This window comes from Simochromis diagramma, unplaced genomic scaffold (assembly GCF_900408965.1).
Source record: "Simochromis diagramma unplaced genomic scaffold, fSimDia1.1 OVJJ01000323.1, whole genome shotgun sequence".
In the NCBI taxonomy this organism is placed as follows: Eukaryota; Metazoa; Chordata; class Actinopteri; order Cichliformes; family Cichlidae; genus Simochromis; species Simochromis diagramma.
Genome location: NW_024386770.1, coordinates 209,732 through 228,764, shown reverse-complemented (window position 1 = coordinate 228,764; position 19,033 = coordinate 209,732). Strand labels below are relative to the sequence as shown.

Sequence of the window (19,033 nt, the reverse complement as noted above, 5' to 3'; positions counted from 1 at the left end):
CGCAGAAATGTAGTTGTTTTTTTTTACCATCAGGGCCTTATGAGCCTATACTGGTGTTTTTAAAAGTCATGTTTGACTTTATGACTTTCTGTGTCGTTTCTGGGATGCTGAGGACTCATATTGCACTGCTGGAAATAGTTAATTTTGATGCACATGCTGCTTTTTTGCAAATTTGCAATATAATATTTATTTTCGTTTTTCCTGCAGTGTATAAAAATTGGTGTATTTCAAAAATAAAACTATGAAGACACTCAAAATAAATTTGCTGTGGTAGGAAACTATTTTGTGCAACTTTTTTGTATTTACAGTTTTGAGGGATAAGCCTCTTAAATTTCTCTAACTAGAAATATATGTTAAAAAAGCAAAAACGATTTTCAATTTTTTTGTAGTTTATTGTACTTTTTTGCAATTTATGTAATTACTATGCACTTAATGCAGACATATTATTAAAATCTGGGCTATAATTGTTGTATTGATGTATAGCAACTTGAAATGCTCCCAAAAATGGCTCCACAGCATGTAAAAATATAATATAAGCTCTGGCGGACTTGGTTCTATGGTAGGTCTTAAAGGGTTAAAGCTAATGACACAGATCTGGATCCAAAACCCTGAACAGACCTTAAATCACATGCTGGGACCAGAGAAGAGCGTAACCTTGGTTACGACAAATGTGACCCAAAACACAGTGAAATAATATTTATATATTATTAATTACATACAAAACAACAAAATATGTACGAAATATTTAAATATTAATAATGAGTTAGAAAGCTTATTATGTAAGTAAAAAGTTTATTATTTACTCAAATTATTTATGTAATATACTTTATAAATTAATTATTTAAGAAATGTTTTATTTATTTATATGTAATGTTTATAAATGTATGTCATGATAAAATATTAAATGTATGTAATAAATGCCTGAAAAAGTCATAAATCTTGGCAAAGGCATTTTTTTTTATTATTAGACCACAATAATATAAAAAATTTCAACTATTAATCGGTATTATTAAAATAATGATGTATTAAAAATATTATTAATTTATAAATTCTTGAATATCTGTTTAAATAAAAAAAATCCAAAATGTAAAATGTTATATTATTATTTTTATTGGTTTATTGTTATTATTAAATACATCATGGAATTATGGAAACCAAGGTGTGAAACTGGGTGTGGGTCCCAAGTTGGTGTCGTAACAGAGGCGGTGGTTTACGACACCAACTGTCTGACATCTATAATCCAGTTTTGAGTTCCCTCCCCAGACGCCTTAATGCCCACTCACTTCCTGGGCCATCTGACCTCAGGACATCACATGATAGGGTGGGGCCAGGTTTCATAATGAGCTCACCCGAAACCCTGTCTGATTGTGACCCACACCCAGTTTCACACCTTGGCTCATGTGATTAGAGGATCATCAGGGGGTCCTTTGTCCCTCTGTGGGGGGAAACTCCCACTGAGCTTAAATCTGGGACTCTCCACCATTTGACCTTAGAACTGAAGAAGCTTCTCGGATGAGAGGTGAAACGTCTTCAAGCAACTTAAAGAAGTCCAGACGCTTTTCTTTGCAAGCTCCTTAAACATTAATTAACATTCACATAAGAACTCATGTTTCATTGGTCACTGTTGGTCCTCCATACAGCTGCCTGTGTTTGACACTAAAATGTGAAATATTTACAGGAGAGAATCATTTGTGTCTGTGGGGTTAATGAACGCTGCAGGTCGGAGGAGGAGGAGGAGTGAAGGTCAGAGGGGAAACCAGCAGCAGCTCTGCGTCCTCTCGTCCTCGCCTCAGTGAACCTCAGCCTGAGTCTGTGACCAGAATTCACAGCGAGTGGAAACTCTGACACAAGCTCTTCAATCATTCACCTCCTCCCTCACACCTCCTCCCCTCACACCTCCTTCTCCTCTCCGACCTCCCCACCTCAGACCTCCTCTTCAGACCTCCTCTCATTTTACCCCTCGGTGTTTCATCCTTCCTTCTCCTCAGACCTCGGTCTCTCTCCTCCTTCTTTTCTGTTGCTGTTTTCTTTTGTGTCTCCTTGTTTCCTTCCACATCCCCTTCTTTACTTTTATACATCCTTGTTTTGGTTTTCTACTTTCCTTCTCTTCGTCCTTCTTTCCTTGTTTCCTTGCTCTGATTCTGTTTTCATTCATGTGTCTTTATTTCCTTTCACACCTCCTTCTGTCCTTAAAAACTTTTTATTCTTATTTCCTTTTATGTTTCCTTTTTTCACTCCCTGCATACTTCTTCCTTTTCATACTTCCTTGTCCACTTCTGTGTTTCCTGTCCTTCTTCCTTCCTTCCCTGGAGTCTTCTTGCTTCATTGCCTTGTGTCCTTCTATCCCTTCCTTCCAGGTCAAATTAGTTGCTTCCTTCTATGTTTCCTTCCTGTCCTTTCCTTGTGTTTGTCCTTGTTTTCTTTAGACCTTGTTCTAGTTTCATTCATGTGTCCTTCTTTCCTTCCCTCTATGTTTTCTTTACTTCATTAAATATCTTTTTGGGATTATTCATACTTCCTTATACCTTAAATACATTCCTGTGTACTCATTTCCTTCATATTGCTTCCATATTCCCTTCCCTTGCACACTTTCCTGATTCTGTTGTTATTTCCTCCTATGCTCCCTTGGGTCCTTTCAGACATGTGTCCTTTTCCCCCTTCTTTTCCACCTTCTTTCATTGCTTCCTTGTTTCCTAGTTTTTTTAATAGTTGAATTCCTTCAACACTTTCTCCTCATTTTGTTCTATACCTCCTTCCTTTTGTCCTTTCCTTGCGTTTGTCCTTATATCCTTCCAAACCTTCTTTTCCCTGCAGTGTCCTTCTATACCTCCTTCATGTATGTCACATTCCTTTCATTCATGCATCATTTTTGCTTCCTTCTTTCCTTGTTTACTTCTTTGTTTACCTCCTCCTTTCCATCTGTCCTTGTGGTTTCCTTCCATGCCTCCTCCTTTATGCACTCTTGATTCCTCCATCTCTGTTTCTTCATCCTTTTATAGCTCATGATTTCCTTACATAAAAAGAAAAGCTCCTGCCCTTCCCCACCTCCTCCTTTCCTTCCTCTCTGTCTCATCATAATAAAATAACAGATGGTACGCCCTCACAGATTACCTCATGCCTCCGCGTCGTTCCTCTGTCCTCCAGCATTTAGACCAAGCCCACTAATAGAGTTGCACTATTAAATAATGCAGGAGCGGCCTCGGGGCGGCTGCAGGAGCGTTTATATCAAACCCCGGGATGCTCCGCCCATCCTGCTCCACCCTCGTTCTCTCTTTGATGGCTCGACTGTAGCTGTCATCACAAAACAGTCACAGGACTCAAACCTGTGGCTGCAGCAGCTGCTGGAGCTTCACCCCGAGACGCCAACATGTTTATCCTTTATGTGAGGACGCCATGTTGGTTTAACGTGTTAGTTCAGACTTCTAGGTCGCTCTGTTAGCGCTGTTTCCATACTCAGTGTCTGAGAGCGGATAGGTCAAAGGTCACGGCCCAGATGAGCAGTGTGATGGTCAGACTGAAGCGACATCAAAGACATTTTATTGTTCGAGGAGTTTGTAATTATTTTATTTTCAAACAAAGAACTCTAAACGCAACGATTTTAAAGTGCAAAACTCAATAAAAGTGAGAAATCTGCTGAATCATGTTTGTTCACTGAAGCAGGAAATCAGCTGTTGTGTAACAACTCATGTTAGTGGGAGTGGAGGGGGGCTGAGTCGCTGCTGCAGCCTCTGCTGGTCGCTGGAGGAAGTGCAGGTTTGAACGATGTCAGCTTTGTTTCCAGGTTGGGTTGGAGGGACGAGTTTGGTTCAGCGCAGTGGTGACCAAACACACACACACACACACACACGCACACAGAGACACACACACACGCACGCACACAGAGACACACACACACGCGCGCGCGCACACAGAGACACACACACACGCGCGCACACAGAGACACACACACACGCGCGCACAAACACTCACACAGGCAGCTCAAACTGTTTCCTGTGCTTTAAAATAAAGCAGCATGCCTGCACTCTCTACTGTCGGCCATCTTTGTTTGTGTGTGTGTGTGTGTGTGTGTGTGTGTGTGTGTGTGTGTGTGTGTGTGTGTGTGTGTGTGTGTGTTGTTGGATGAGTTATTTATGGCCTGTGGGAGTGGAGTTTTCTCAGAGTCATCATACTCAGGCTTTTAAAGTTCTGCTCGACCACACGCTCTCCTCTCATCTCCTTCTGTCCTCTCCTTTCCTTCTCTCCTCTCCTCCTTTCCTCTCCTCCTCTCCTCCACACTTGTCACCTGATCTGTGTCTCCTGTTAACTCTCACTTGTGGTTTTCAGGCTGTTTCCCGTCACAGTGAGGTTGGTAACATCTGTGTCAGGTAGGGCTGGGCTCTATCATACTGTTCATGGTAATACCGGTGTAATGTTGGGCAACGATAGGAAAATGAAATGGCGATAGAATTTGGGTAAAACGCACAGGCGCGGTGCCTTTGTTTACATACGCACATGGCGGCGACGCAGAATGAGAAGAGTGAGAGCGGATCGTTGAATGAAACGGATGAACCTGAACTGGTTTGTAAAATGCTGCAGCTTCACTGGTGTGGAACTGGTTTAGCTTTCGTCCGTCAGATACACAACAAAGCGCTATTTTTGGTAGCGCATGCTAGCTGGCCGTCATTATTACCGTGTTGTTTGGAAAATACGGCGCACTTAAAATCAATCCTAGATTTTTCTGAAAGTCGACAGAGCCCCTTATAATCCCGTGTGCCTTATGTATGAACTCTGGTTGTGTTTTACTGACCTCGAAACGATTTTATGTGCACGGCGCTCGAAAAATCTGTCAAATGTTTCAGTACGACTTTGCTAAGCTACGAAGCCGCACCGCTTGATGGATTGTTGGAGGAGTACGGCTATCGTAGGCGGAGCCTCGCGGAGTGATACGTACTGTGCTTCAACATAATGTTACCGTATTGTGTGTGTTTACCTCTTTTTAAGTGTTGTGGATATTATACATGGTTATGCTGAGGATGTGTCGGCCAGTTTCCACTGGAAATGCCTTTTGGTTAAACTGTCAGCGAGGAATTTGCATTTGCACTGTTAAATTTTTGTATAACTTTAATGCACATAAAAAACAGCTGCTTGTTTAACCCTCCTGTTATGTTGCGGGTCAGATTGACCCAGAACAGAAGAGATGTCACATGTCATCTGCATCACTACAGAAAGCGAAAAAAATCTAAATTGACCAGGAACATAATAGTGCTCCTTCAAGCCAACATAACAGGAGGGTTAAGTGAAAATACATTGATGGGTTTTGCACTAATAAAGTTGTGGAGTTGTGTTTTGTCTCGTGTCAATTATCATCAGTTATATCGTTATCGCAAATTTTCAAACGTATATCGTGATAAATATTTTTGGTCATGTCGCCTGCTCTAGTGTCAGAGTCTATCAGTGACGAGCGCTGTGGTGTGTATGACAGATAGACCTGCGTTACAGCATGCATGAGACATGAGTCATGTCTCTGCAGCGTCATGATGCTTTATCATCAGCACTTCCAAGGACACCGTGTGAGTGAGGTGTGATGCAGGTACTGATGAACAGCGGTTATTTCACACCCTGGGTGGTTTGGACTCCACCCTCCAGTCAGACCTGTATGTGGTGCTCAGGAGACCGAGCCCGGTGAAAGGGGGCGTGCTCAGCCCAAACAAGTCCCTGGGTCACCCCGCAGTGGGGCAAAGAGAGAGGCTGAGGAGCTCAGCCATTCAGGTCGAACTTATGGAAACGCAGTCGGTGACAGAGAGACAAACGTCCCGTTCTGTCCCTATACGTCACGTCAAAACCTCTGTGCCTCAGGCTACGTCCACACCAGCCCAAACAGATTTGAAAACGCTGTTTTCATCGAAAACGCTCCGCGTCCACAGTAGCGTTTTCAAAGAGTTGTGCGTCCACATTGAAACGTTTTACGAGCTCTGATTTGCTTCAGAGAATGTCCCGGAGCTTGCCGCTGCAAAGAACCTCCTCCAAAAACATCCTTCGGTTAGCTTCGGTCCCTGAAAATACCTCCTTGTAGTGAACAGAGAGGAGTAACACTGAAGGGGGGATGACAAACAAACAGAGTTTAAATCGTCAAAAACGGACAAGGAATAAACCAGAAGACGCATTACAATGATTTGAAATGAAAAATGATCAGCAAGGAAAAACCCTCAGAGGAGGTGGGCAGGAGGGTCGGAGTGACATGAGATGCGGGATAGGAACAGAGCTGGGAGGCACCTGTTTTGGCTGTGGTGTCCGCGGCGGGAGTTCGGCCGACCCCCCTCCCCCCTTCTTCGCCCGCCGCCCCAATGTCCCTGATGCCACCGCCTACGCTATGCCCCCCCCTCTGTTTTTCTTGTGGCGTTCTTCTTTCGGCAGCGTGCGTGATCCCTGTTTTTTCTCGGGATTGGGCGTCGCCCCCCCAGTGCGATGGCTTCTGCGCCCGCCCCTTCCGGCGCCCTCCGGCCGCGGCCGTCTGTTGCACAATCTGGCAGAAGCCATGATGCAATCTTGCTGTGACGGCGCCTTTGACCTGCGGAGGAGGGCGCAACATGGCGACCGGACAGTTTTGGCACCCAGAAGGGCAAAGTCCAGCTGGAGGACAGCAAGAGAGAGGAGACAAACGTGAGGCGGCGGGACATCCTCAGCAGGAAGCCGCGAGCTTTTCCCGTCTCTCGCAGTGGCCGACTCACCTGGGAGAAGTTGACGGCAGCGTGCAGAGCAGAGCAGGAGTAGATGAGCGCGGTGACAAACTTGGCCACTTCTGCTCTGGTGTGAAAGCGCTGAGGGAAACCTGTGGCAGAGGCATCATAGTCACAATGTTCAGGTGAATGCATGCGGTGCACATGTGTACTGTGGGCGAGGGCGGAGTCAAAAAGAGCTGCTCAGTGTTCCAAGCACATAAATAACAATGTTAATGAAAATAAAAACACACGAACATGAAACCTATCCTGTGGTCATCTTTATATAATAATATACATATTTATCTCTAATTATTTAACCACTAAAATCCAAACGTTTGGCTTTTAATATTATATCATTAATCAAACTATCAATATTTAATACCATACAGTGTCAAACACACATCTGCTCAGTATCATTTTATATTGGTGCAACTTTTCAGATCCTCCTCCGCACAGATCCAAAGGTCGACACAGTTTGATGTCGGGTCCCTCTGCTCGTCTCTGCAGAGCCCGGTGATGCTGTGAGCTCACCTGTTACTCTTACATCCACCGACTGAAGCTCTGCCAGTGCGTGCAGCTCTCCATCAGGAGCTCCACCCCCCACCTACACCTCTATACCTACAGCCATCTCCACTTTACGCTTGCAGTTCCACTGCAGCATGAAAGGAGACACAGCTCTCTCTAATAACAACTAGCAGTCATTATCATTATTATATTATTGTGAACTAACTTAACGTGTAAACACAGTTTGCTGACAGAATCGTTTGAAATGGTGCAAAGTGATTTGGAGAAACTGCTAAAACGCACCATTACTGAAGCCGTGAGCGTTGATTGTCTGTGAGCCAACCATGGAGCTCGGGGTCACGCTGCAACCGCGTCGTCTCCATGGTAATACAGTTCCACACCAAGCTGGTTACAAACCTGCAACACACACAGATCACAGAGGATCTCCTGTTGCCATCGGATAAAACATTTTCACGAGTGTTCGTGTTTCTCAGGTGTGCTCGTTTACCCTGTGCAACTGTGTCCCAGATCCTCAGAGCGTCCTGGGCGTAGAAGCTCTGCGGCAGTTTGTCCAAACCGCGGTCGCTCAAGTCTTCGGGGACGCACAGGGTTCGATAGGAAATTCTGGCCGATCCCCTGGAGAGGAGAAGGGGTAATGTCGCCAGACCAGAACCGACAGCCTGGAAGGACGAGACCAGGGAACACAACAGATCTTACTTTGCTTGTTTGTTCTCCTCTTTGTGGTTCCTGTTACTTCCTGCATTTTACCTGATCAAACAGTCCTTTGGAGGCCAGCAGCGACGCTCTGGCCCCGAAGTTTATCTTTAAAGATGTCTTGACGTGCGGCAGTAGCAGCTGTCCATAAAAGAAATGAGAGAAAAGACAGCTCAAGCCATTTAAAAGCAGAAATGATTGATACAACAATTCTGTTCTCTGGTCTCCTGTGGGTGAAGTCGAGCGAGCTGCAGGTGAGCGGGGTTTACCCTGGTGCAGCGGGTGTGCATCTGGGAGCTGCCGCAGCGTGGCCACGCAGCACAGCTCTGCCATCATGTGAGTCCGCAGGTAATGTGAGATCAGCTGGTGGCACTGGAAGTCTGCACTGTGAACCCACATCTTAGCCAACAGCCAATCGTAGCCGAGTCAGAGGGCAGGAAGACCGGGTTCTGAGGGCCAGGTTTCTGCTGCAGCTGAAGGGTGAATGTTCCCAGGGTGAATGGGCTGAACTTAGACCAACAGGATTCCAACTGAAGACAATCGTCACAGTCAGGTTTCTACATAAGAAGCAAACCTGGATGGCGATGGGGAGCAGCTGCCCCTGCTGGTTCAGGTGGAGAAGGCACAGCGGGGCGGACAGATACGTCTGCTTTTCATTGATCACGTTGGCTGGAACACCGTCTAGAACCTCGTAGTCCAACAGGTAAATGTTGCCTTTCTGTCACAGCGAACAAACACACTGATTAAAAGGGCAGCTGCAAATAACGCACAGCTGAAAGTCACAACAGCACACACCTGTAGCTCTTTTTCGAGGGAGGAGCTTCAGGCAGGAAGGGGCGGAGCATGTCAGAGGTGACAGACAGGTTGGAGGGAGGTGGCGGGTCTCACGCAGCATGAGAGGGTTGCTGCCGTTCAGACACTGATAGCCAAAATACCAATCCTCCATCCAATGAGCCTTAATGAACCCTGAGAGACAGAATCAACCGTCTCATTATTCTTTGTCACGGAGCCCGATCACCGAGTCAGGAAGCAAGAAGACTTTATTTGTCACATGCAGTTGCCCCCCCCCCCCGACATTATATACACAACACAGACATCACATGGGGAGACAGGTCGGACACCGGTAGTATTACGGAAAAAACACTGAAATATAGACTACAATGCCACCCGTTCCATCGGTATCCGGCAGGGAAAGTCCCTCCAGGGCACTCAGGCTCACCCGAGCCCAGACTTCTCGTTGAGAAAAGGGTTGTCAATAGCATTCAGAGACCAGTTGATCAAATTCCATAATTCTCTTTAGGTTTTAGAAACAGACTGTGAGAGAGTGTTCCAGGGAAAGTAATAAAAAAACACGAGACAAGACAAGGACACAAGAGGCTAAGCAGGGAAGATAAGGGAGAGGAGGAGAGGAGGAAAAGTACAACCGCCTTCGCCAAGAGCCAAAGAGGGCGATCGGGCTCAAAGAACTACCCACAAACACTCTACAGAGATACACACGCTAAAAAAAAAACAATTACAGATGCTCACAAAACACAGAACCTACAACAAAAAGCACAAAATAATTCAAAAAGACACAAAACTACTAAAACATAAATACAAATGATGAAAGAACGATACAGTAAATACAAGAATAAAGAGCCCGAATAACCACAATGTGAAATAAAACTTTGGCAGCGATGTCCCTGTAGCTAGAAAGGTTCAGAAACACAAAGATGAATGAGATGTGCTGCGTTGTTTCTTATACTGGCGATGCCATTCTGTTGTGCGCTGTAGGTGAAAATCGATCTCCAGCTCTGAAAAACTCTTCAGGACTCGACTCGGGTGTGAAAGCCGTTCAGATAGTACAGGTTAGTAGCCGGACTGAGGACAGAGGGACAAACACAGCTCAAGCCAGCTGGTTCAGACCACATTTCATTCACGATGTGCACCAACTGTTAGCATTCACCTCTTCTGCGTGTAAAGAAGGTTTGGCCCGAGTTCAAACAGACTGTTCACGTCAACGCACTGCGGAGCGCCATCAACGAAGATTCGCCACCTGAACGAGAGACAACCGTTTTCAAGCTGTCAGTTTTCAAATTTTGTAGGATGGTAGACACCAAAAATGGCACATGTCATTCATCTCTGTGTTTTTGAATCATTCTAGAAAAACAAAACACACACACACATATTATATATATATATATATATATACATACATACATATATTAGGGGTGCAACGATACACAAAAAAAATCACAGTTCGGTTTGATATTTTTTTTGATACAAAAAAATGTTCATGCTTTTTTAATTTGTCATTTATTAAAAGTATAAATATATATTTAACTCAAACGTACAGTTTTTAAATTTAATGTTGCTGAAACAACAAAGTAATAAAAAAATAAATCTATCTGATCAAGAAATTGCTCATTCTTTGGAAAAGAGAGTTTTATTACAGAGAAAATAGGCTCTTTCCAAAATAAAAGCTATACTATACGCTTCTATACTATTAGCTAACTGCGTTAACGCAGTAGTGCCCACCAATGTAATTGAGCATTGCGTGGCACATCCGACATCCTGTTTTACTTTTGTCCATGACGCGCTTACCTTCAGGGTCATACTTCACATGGAAACCAAAATAATTCCAAAGGTCAGATCTGAATGAGGGTGGGGGAGGTTCAGTTTGCCATGTTGCAAGGAGCTTAGCTTCTGTCTTGCTAGCTTGCGCTGCGCTCAGTGGATCTGCGCTCAGACAGTGCAGCCTAGGCGGAGTAGTCAATGCAGATCCACTGAGCGTTCAACACAGACAGCATCGTCAGAAGGAAAGTTGAATGAAATAAATTAAAAATGTTTATTGTTCGATACATATGCGTACCAACCGAAAGCACTGTAGCGAACGGTTCAATATCGATACGAGTATCGTTGCACCCCTAATATATACATATGCTTAGCCTCTTGTATATATGTAGATATATATCACACGAACAGGCATGGAGACGCTGCGCAACATTCTTTTTTTCAGTATGATACTCTATGATGTCAGAAATACCATATTCAATTTAGTTTTAATTAAACAGCAGCAAATCACAACAACAGTCACCTCAAAGTGCTTTATATTGTAAGAAAAGGCCCTGACAATCATATGACCCCCTGTGAGCAAGGACTTTGGTGACAGGGGGAAGGAAAAACTTCCTTTTAACAGGAAGAAACCTCTGGCAGAACCAGGCTCAGGGAGGGGCGGGGCCATCTGAGTCCACTGTCAGAGGCCATAAGAAGATCATTTGTAACCTTCACTAAAGCTGTTTCTGTGCTGTGATGAGCTCTGAAACCTGACTGAAACTCTTCAATAAACCTCTGCAGATGATCTGTTAGCTGTTTGACAACTACTCTTTCAAGGATGTTTGATATGAAAGGAGGTTGGAGATTGGCCTATAATTAGCTAAGACTGCTGGGTCTAGAGATGCTTTTTGAGTAAAGGTTTAACTACAGCCAGCTTGAAGGCCTGTGGTACATAGCTGATTATTAGAGATAGTTGATCATATTTAAGATCGAAGCATTAATTAACGACAGGATCTTCTAGATATTTCAGCCAGTTCTGCTCCAGCCATATGGGTAAAGATAATATAATACCCCATTTTAGCATTCAAGGTCATAGATCAAAGGTCAGATATCAGTGTGCTGTAAACATGTTATCGTGTTTGGATGACACCGGCCGCCCACAGAGTACAGCTCACAAACACTGCGTGCTGCCCCTCTGCAGGACTCCAGGATGTGGCCAGTCAGAGCGCTGTAAGAGGACCAAAGGTAAACCAGCATGCTAACACTGTGACATCAGGTACCTGATGAGCTGCTGCTGATGTTGCAGCTGTCTGAGCCTCTGCTGCTTCAGCTTCTCTTCTGTCTCCTCCCCAGCAAACACACTGTGGACCAACAACAGGAAGAACTGCTTTAGATTCAAAGGAATGATTTGCATGGGCACACCTGCAGGATGATGTGAGGAAATAAAGAGGTTTTTGTGCTTGGGTCCACATGCCTCTCTTTCCTCCTAACGGTCATTAAACGTCACTCACACTTTCCACTCCGGAGCTCCACGTCGCCATCTGCTGGCCGCAGCCATCTGTCGCACAGGAACACCTGTGTTTCTGAGTCTGACCCCTGACCTTTAGACAGCCTGCAGACCTCCACTCTGCTGCAGTGCCAGTCCAGGTTTGGAAATCTGGTCTGAACCTCGAGCCGGAGCCGAACCAGAATCAGGCGACCCAGAGGACTGCTGGTCTGAACCCGGACTGGACACACCTGTGAGCATGACAGGAAGACACCGTCAAAATAAAACTCCAAGTACTGACCATAAACCATGCCCTTCAGTACTCCCAGCGAACGCTACAAATGAATGAATCTCAAAACTCACCGATCCTGGCAGGAGATGACTGTTGCCGTCGGTCACACGGATGGGCGGAGTCTCGCCCTCAGAGCCAATCAGGCTAAGCCACAGGTGGCTAAAGGTTCCACAGGTGGGGCCAGGTGAGGTGTGAACGGTCACTTCAAACTCCTGACAGGAAGCCATTATGTTGGGCACGATGGGCACAAAGTTGGACGGCGCCACCTGGTGGCCAGAGTGCAGGTTTGTGAGCCTTTCACCCGCAAATTAATATTTAAGACATGTTGTGGCCTGTTTCAGGAGAAACTGATGGAGGAGGTTAAGCTGTTTAAGCCGAATCACCTGACAGACACAAAGACACTTCACCTCTGGCTGGAGGGATGATCAGAGCCTCACGTGGTGAAACGGCCGCTTCAAGAGTCTTTACTGAGGTTTCACCTGAAGCTCACACTTCCTGTTTTATTTGTGAAGATGAGAATCGCCACCATAACTGTCAGTGTCACTATCATCTCAGGACCATCAGAGCTGCATTAAGGTTGAGAAAGGCTACAGCGAGGCCCTTAAAGACGTTACACTTTGATTATTTTGTTGGAAAGTTTCTTATTTTCTCTCCATGTTTGCTGTCTTTGTTTTGCAACCATGACACAGAGAAAAATTCCCAGAATGCTTCACACGTACGCTACAATCTCTGTGAAACTCATAGTGAAACCGCGTTGCTTTCAGCTTTCATTTATCTTAGAAACAAAAACGACTCTTACAAAACACATTTTCTGTCTTTGTGCTGTGCAGGGACTCCCCGCTGATGCTGACATCAGCTTATTGTTTTTACCTTGCTGCACATTTGCCTTGGAAATGAAGGACATTTAGCGTGGGCTTCCAGCTAACACACTGGCTTCTCCTGACAGATCCACAGCAGTAAACACTGCTCTCTTTCTTGTTAAAGGTCACGTTGTCAGCCTGACGAGGAAGCTTCCTGCTCCGTGCTTACAATCGGCAACAGAAATCAGCCATAAAAACAACCGCTGCTGATTTTCCTGTTTCCTCCTATTTTATCATGTTAGAGATGAACCTACGAGTTACATTATCTACAGCGGCTCTGACCCGAGGGTACGTTTAAAAAACCAAATCATTTGTTTACTGGGTAGCAGGCCTCGTTTCCTAGAAATAATCCGTAATGAAGAAGTCAGCGCAAAAAATCCACTCAATATAAACTCTGCACTTATTTAGTCTTCACTCAATCCTCGTATTCGTTGGACTTTTGATTTTAATTGAACATAAAACAAAAAATAAAAACGTGAAATGACAAATTTAATTAAAAAGGAAATGTGATCATATTATATTGAATGCCATTTAACTGCTACATGAGAGGAAGAAATATATTACTGTTCTGAATTATAAAATAACAAAACTCAACTGACATTGAGTAAAACAATTAGACAAAATCAAATAAAATGTATATTTTTTAAATAAAATAAATGAAAATAAAACTTATAAAATATCAGATTTAGATTCAAATTAAAGTTGGAGCAACTGTTTTTAATGTCAGATTTGTATGAATGAGTGAAGCAAATGAATCAAATTTTGGTACAGAAAGACGGTCAGGTCAGCTTCAACTGGTGGGCCAGATTAAAGGAAAAATTTGCCCTCTTGACCCAAGAGGTGGTGGTGGTGGTTTGGGGGGGTCTCTCTGCTGCAGTGGGAATTTTGCTCCCACAAAATGAACAAAAACAAAAGTGTTTGTTTACCTGTCAGAAGATTCTGGTTTCTGGTAATGTTCTGGAAGATTTCTGCATGAAAAACAGGAACATAAAAGAAACTATTAGGGAACAAGCAAAACAGAGTATACACCTGAAGGCCGTTAAAGGGATGGAGACAAACACCGGAGGCAGTGTGTGTTAAGAAAAACTAAAGTCTGTGAATAAAAAGCTGACTGGCTGAGAGAAACACACAGGTAAACATACCTGCAGAGTGAGCCTCCTCTGCTCCGGCTGGGCTGCCCAGGAGTTGCTTCTCTCCCAGGGTCTCTCTCTCACCCGAGCTCTCCTGTTTAGTGCTCCGCCCATCAAGTCAACGGCACATCCTATTGGGTTTTTAAAACAACACCTGAATAACAGGTACTGCTTTCCCGCGTTGTTTCCTTTGTAAACTGATTAATTTAAACATTTTAACAAGCATATAACATATCAACTTATGGATGAATACCTGAGAAAAACAAAAGTGTTACCACATATTAACAACAATAATTACAACATTTTTTACGATTGCATTCATTTCTTCTATTCTATCTAAATTGATACTTTACAAAAGAAACAAATACCCTAAATCAAGTGACGCATTTAAATAAACAAGATTTACATAAACGTGTAAATAACATTATATACTAAATTTAAAATGAAGTGTGTAAATATATGTCTTGCTATCGTTTGTTCAAGTATCATTTCAAATATTAACATAAATATGAACAACGGCTGCATGTGGGGTTCTATAGTGTAGCGGTTATCACGTCTGCTTTACACGCAGAAGGTCCTGGGTTCGAGCCCCAGTGGGAACCACTCACTTTTCATTATTGTTTTTTGCTTTAGGTTATCAATGTGACTGTTGATCAAAACAACTGTACGACAAGAAGATTAAATGCTACATATTTCTAATACCTGCCGGACTACATGCCGGTTAACGTCATCACACAAAACGAAAGGATATGAAGCATAACATCCGGTTTGGACAGATAACCTTCAAAATAAAAGCGAAGACTATAAATCGTATTTTTCTAACGTAGCACAAAGGAAAGGATCAGATTTGTAAAAATCGAAACCAATGTTTTTTATTGTTTATAGTTTGTTTATTTATTGTTTAATATTCGTAAAACAAATATAAGGTTGACATGAATAAAGACATGAAAACCAGAAGAGTCCGTTCACCTTTAATCTGTCGCACGCTGTGGCAAGTATTTCAACAGTGAGACGAGAAACAAACGATTAAAACCTAAAACAAACATGGAGATGCCGGGGATTGAACCCGGGACCTCATACATGCGAAGCATGCGCTCTACCACTGAGCTACATCCCCACACGTGTGATCACATAGGACAGACAGGAGTATTTACTGGTAACGGAGGTCGGTGTACTTAAATTTTCCTCGGTTATGTTAAACATCTGAAGCTTTCCTTACAATAACTATTCTAAATGTTTAAACGGTGAAAACACACTCAAAGAGCTCTAAATACACGCATGTGACGACAGCGAAATATGAAACGTTGCGGAAAACCTGATAACATGATGACGAAAAACAGGCCTAATAATTCACTTTAAACCCTCCTGATATCCTCGGTAAGGCGCGTGAAAGGTTCATGTCACCTGGCTGATATTAAGAAGACCCATTCTCCAGCAGTTCACTTGTGATGTTTTCGCTGATACCGGATAAGTATGATTGGGAAGGACACAAGTGACGTGAGCTGCGATGGCCGAGTGGTTAAGGCGTTGGACTTGAAATCCAATGGGGTCTCCCCGCGCAGGTTCGAACCCTGCTCGCAGCGACATGCTCTCTTTTTTTCCTTAAGAGGCATATTGTTAACTTTACCTCACGCGTTAAAGTTAACTCTAACTGATACGTTAAGGTTAACTCACTATTTCTCCAGTGAAGTTCTACCCAGAACCGACTAGTTTTTGTACATACATACCTGTGAACCTGTTTGGTCAGTCACTGGAAGAGCATCTATACAAAACCTGCTACATAAGTGCTTTATATATAAACACCTATGTATATATGGAGGGCCAGGAGTGACAAAACGAATTAATTACATGCACCATTTAATAATTAATTAAATGTTTCAAAGTCATCAAAGTCATTTCAAAGTACACCAGACTCATCTGTGTGATGATGATGCTTCTTCTTTTAAACTCCTTATTTGCTGTAGCCACACATGAGGGCCACTTATTCTTCAGCTGAAGGCGGCTGCTACAGCAACAACACGTTCCACAGAGAGCACATGCTAGCAAGAGAGCTAGTGTAGCATAGAAGCAGCAAAGAGCAAAGGCTCGTCAGTTTGGAGTTATTTCACACCTGTTACACCGACAGCTTTTCTTTGAAGGACCTTTTCTTCTTTATTTTCTTCTCCCAGCAGTCAGAGCAGTTGGGGCAGGTCTTCCATCGTCCTTGTATTTTTCCATCTCTCTGTACTGGAACTATAAGCACAGGATGGTTTCAATCTACCAACTGTTAGATTGTGGGAGAGGAACACTTCAGCTGCAGATCTCTGTGACTAGAACTGGGTATTTCTCTCTTTGAGTTATTTGGATGGATGCAGCCTTGGCCAGGTGGAGCAATAACCCAACCCTGTCTGCTCTCATCTGCTACGTTCCTCAGTTTGATTAATATTAAGCTGTTGACTCTTTGAGTGTTCTGATGAATGGTTTGCCAGGGAAAGCGACTTATTGAACAGAAGAACTTCTTGTAAGCAGAACCTAAACCTCCATGGGGACTTTTAGAGGACGAGCATCACAGCTCACAGCTTGGACCTTTGGGTATTGGTCAGATGTCACTTTCCTTCAGTCTGATCTTCTTTATGTTTCCTGCTGCTTGTCTGATGGAGAAGAACAACATGAACGTGTAACTGAGGTCCAGACAGCAACAGAGAAGCTGAGTGTGCGTTTATGTAAGTGTGACGACCACAGACAGGATGATTTTCACCTAATACCACCAAACCGAGGTGAAGCTGTGTTTCCTCTGGGATAAGGAGCCTTCATGGTGTTGTGAACATGTTGTCTACTCCTGCTGTAAGGACAGAACTCCTCCCTTTTGGCAGGCAGCTGTGATGAAATTCATGAAATTGTAAGGTGAAGCCTCGGTTCAGGTGAGGTCAGGTTTGGGAGATAATGTTCAGCCTGCTCTCAGCATCACGAGGCCTGCTGGCAGAGGTCAGGTATCTCACAGCTCCACACGTATGCTCAGAGTTCGACCCTGCCAGGAAGCTGCTGCATCCCCATCACGTGATTTGTCCACGCCTCCAGCGTTAACCTTCATGCAGCCTGTGTCACAGACTGGAGGCAGAGGCTCTAACGAAAGACGCCGTGCTGGATCTTCGGGGTTTGAACTCTTAGACTGGAGTCTAAATATGAGAATACATCCAGCCCTGCTGCGACATGAAGACATAAGCATTGTTGTTAGGATATGACATGTGTTTTTTATATGTTTATTAGCAGCTTTTCTGTAAAATCCTTTATTTTAAACTGAAAGTAACGAACAGGTGTAACTGTAACAAACGCTTTCACCACCAGGGGGCAGGGTTTCCTAAAAAGCGTCAGTGTGGCTGCCTCCTCAGTAAGGAGAAAATGCAGACGAGGGCCGAGACGAGGTCGGTGCAGCGGTCAGCTGAGCCTTTCTGTGAGCTGACTGGTTAATTACTGCTCCTAAACTGGCTGAATGTGTGGCTGTGATGGTGGATGGTGTGTCTGAGCTGGGAAACACTCCAGTCCTGGGACCTCACACAGTGTTTGCAAACCTGAGGCTGCTGTTAGCTCACATGAGCCCTGTCACACTTAATTAGACACTAACAGCAAAGAAAGGAAGTTGTTTTTACTTGAACCTTTTTTGCTTCTCTGAGCTCGTGTCTGTCCACCGCATCAAATCCATCCATCTCTGTACGGGAGGGCTGTGACTCTCGGACTGCTCTGACCTTTGTCTTTATGCTGGACGTGACTAACAGACTCTCTGGTGTCTCAGTCAGGGCTCCAGATTTTTGCGGACTTGTTCTCAGAGGCCCTTGATTGATATTTATGACAAACCATTTTCAGCTGTGTGCTTGTCTGCTCTTGCTTTGCTGTCGGGGCCTGGGAAGTTACGGTCTTTGTTCTGCCTGTCCTGGAAGTTTGCACTACATTTAGAAACGGAGCTCACGGTAGCAGCTCCATCCTCCTGGAATCATCTGAAACTGACTCTCACTGCATCAAATCAATTTTATTTATACAGCAGCAAATCATAACGGCAGTCTTCTCAAGGCGCTTTATATTGTAAGGTCGACCCCACAATAATGCATAGAGAGAAAAACCCAACAATCATATGACCCCCTATGAGCAGCACTTTGGCGACAGTGGGAAGGAAAAAACTCCCTTTTAACAGGAAGAAACCTCCAGCAGAACCAGGCTCAGGGAGGGGCGGGGCCATCTGCTGTGATTGGTTGGGGTGAGAGAAGGAAGACAGGATAAAGACATGCTGTGGAAGAGAGACAGAGATTAATAACAGATATGATTCAATGCAGAGAGGTCTGTTAACACATAGTGAGTGAAGAAGAAACACCCAATGCATCATGGGAATCCCCGGCAGCCTACGTCTATTGCAGCATAACTAAGGGAGGATTCAGGGTCACCTGGTCCAGCCCTAACTATATGCTTTAGCAAAAAGGAAAGTTTGAAGCCTAATCTTGAAAGTAGAGATAGTGTCTGTCTCCTGAATCCAAACTGGAAGCTGGTTCCACAGAAGAGGGGGCCTGAAAACTGAAGGCTCTGCCTCCCATTCTACTTTAAATACTCTAGGAACAACAAGTAGGCCTGCAGAGCGAGAGTGAAGTGCTCTAATAGGGTGATATGGTACTACAAGGTCATTAAGATAAGATGGGGCCTGATTATTTAAGACCTTGTATGTGAGGAGGCAGGATTTTGAATTCTGGATTTAACAGGAAGCCAAAACAGGAGAAATCTGCTCTCTCTTTCTAGTCCCTGTCAGGACTCTTGCTGCAGCATTTTGGATTAACTGAAGGCTTTTCAGTGAG

At 44.0% G+C, this 19,033-nt stretch overlaps 3 non-coding genes and 1 pseudogene across 3 annotated transcripts; 2 read left to right on the top strand and 2 right to left on the bottom strand.

The window, feature by feature from the left end:
- Positions 1-7,611: 7,611 nt before the first annotated feature.
- On the bottom strand, positions 7,612-14,290 carry LOC120737959 (annotated as a pseudogene).
- Positions 14,291-14,748: 458 nt separating this feature from the next.
- On the top strand, positions 14,749-14,822 carry trnav-uac. The gene has a single exon. It is a non-coding gene; the product is annotated as a tRNA-Val (tRNA).
- Positions 14,823-15,264: 442 nt separating this feature from the next.
- Positions 15,265-15,336, bottom strand: trnaa-cgc. Its single transcript has one exon. It is a non-coding gene; the product is annotated as a tRNA-Ala (tRNA).
- A 384-nt stretch (positions 15,337-15,720) lies between these two features.
- On the top strand, positions 15,721-15,802 carry trnas-uga. The gene has a single exon. It is a non-coding gene; the product is annotated as a tRNA-Ser (tRNA).
- The last annotated feature ends 3,231 nt before the right edge of the window (positions 15,803-19,033 follow it).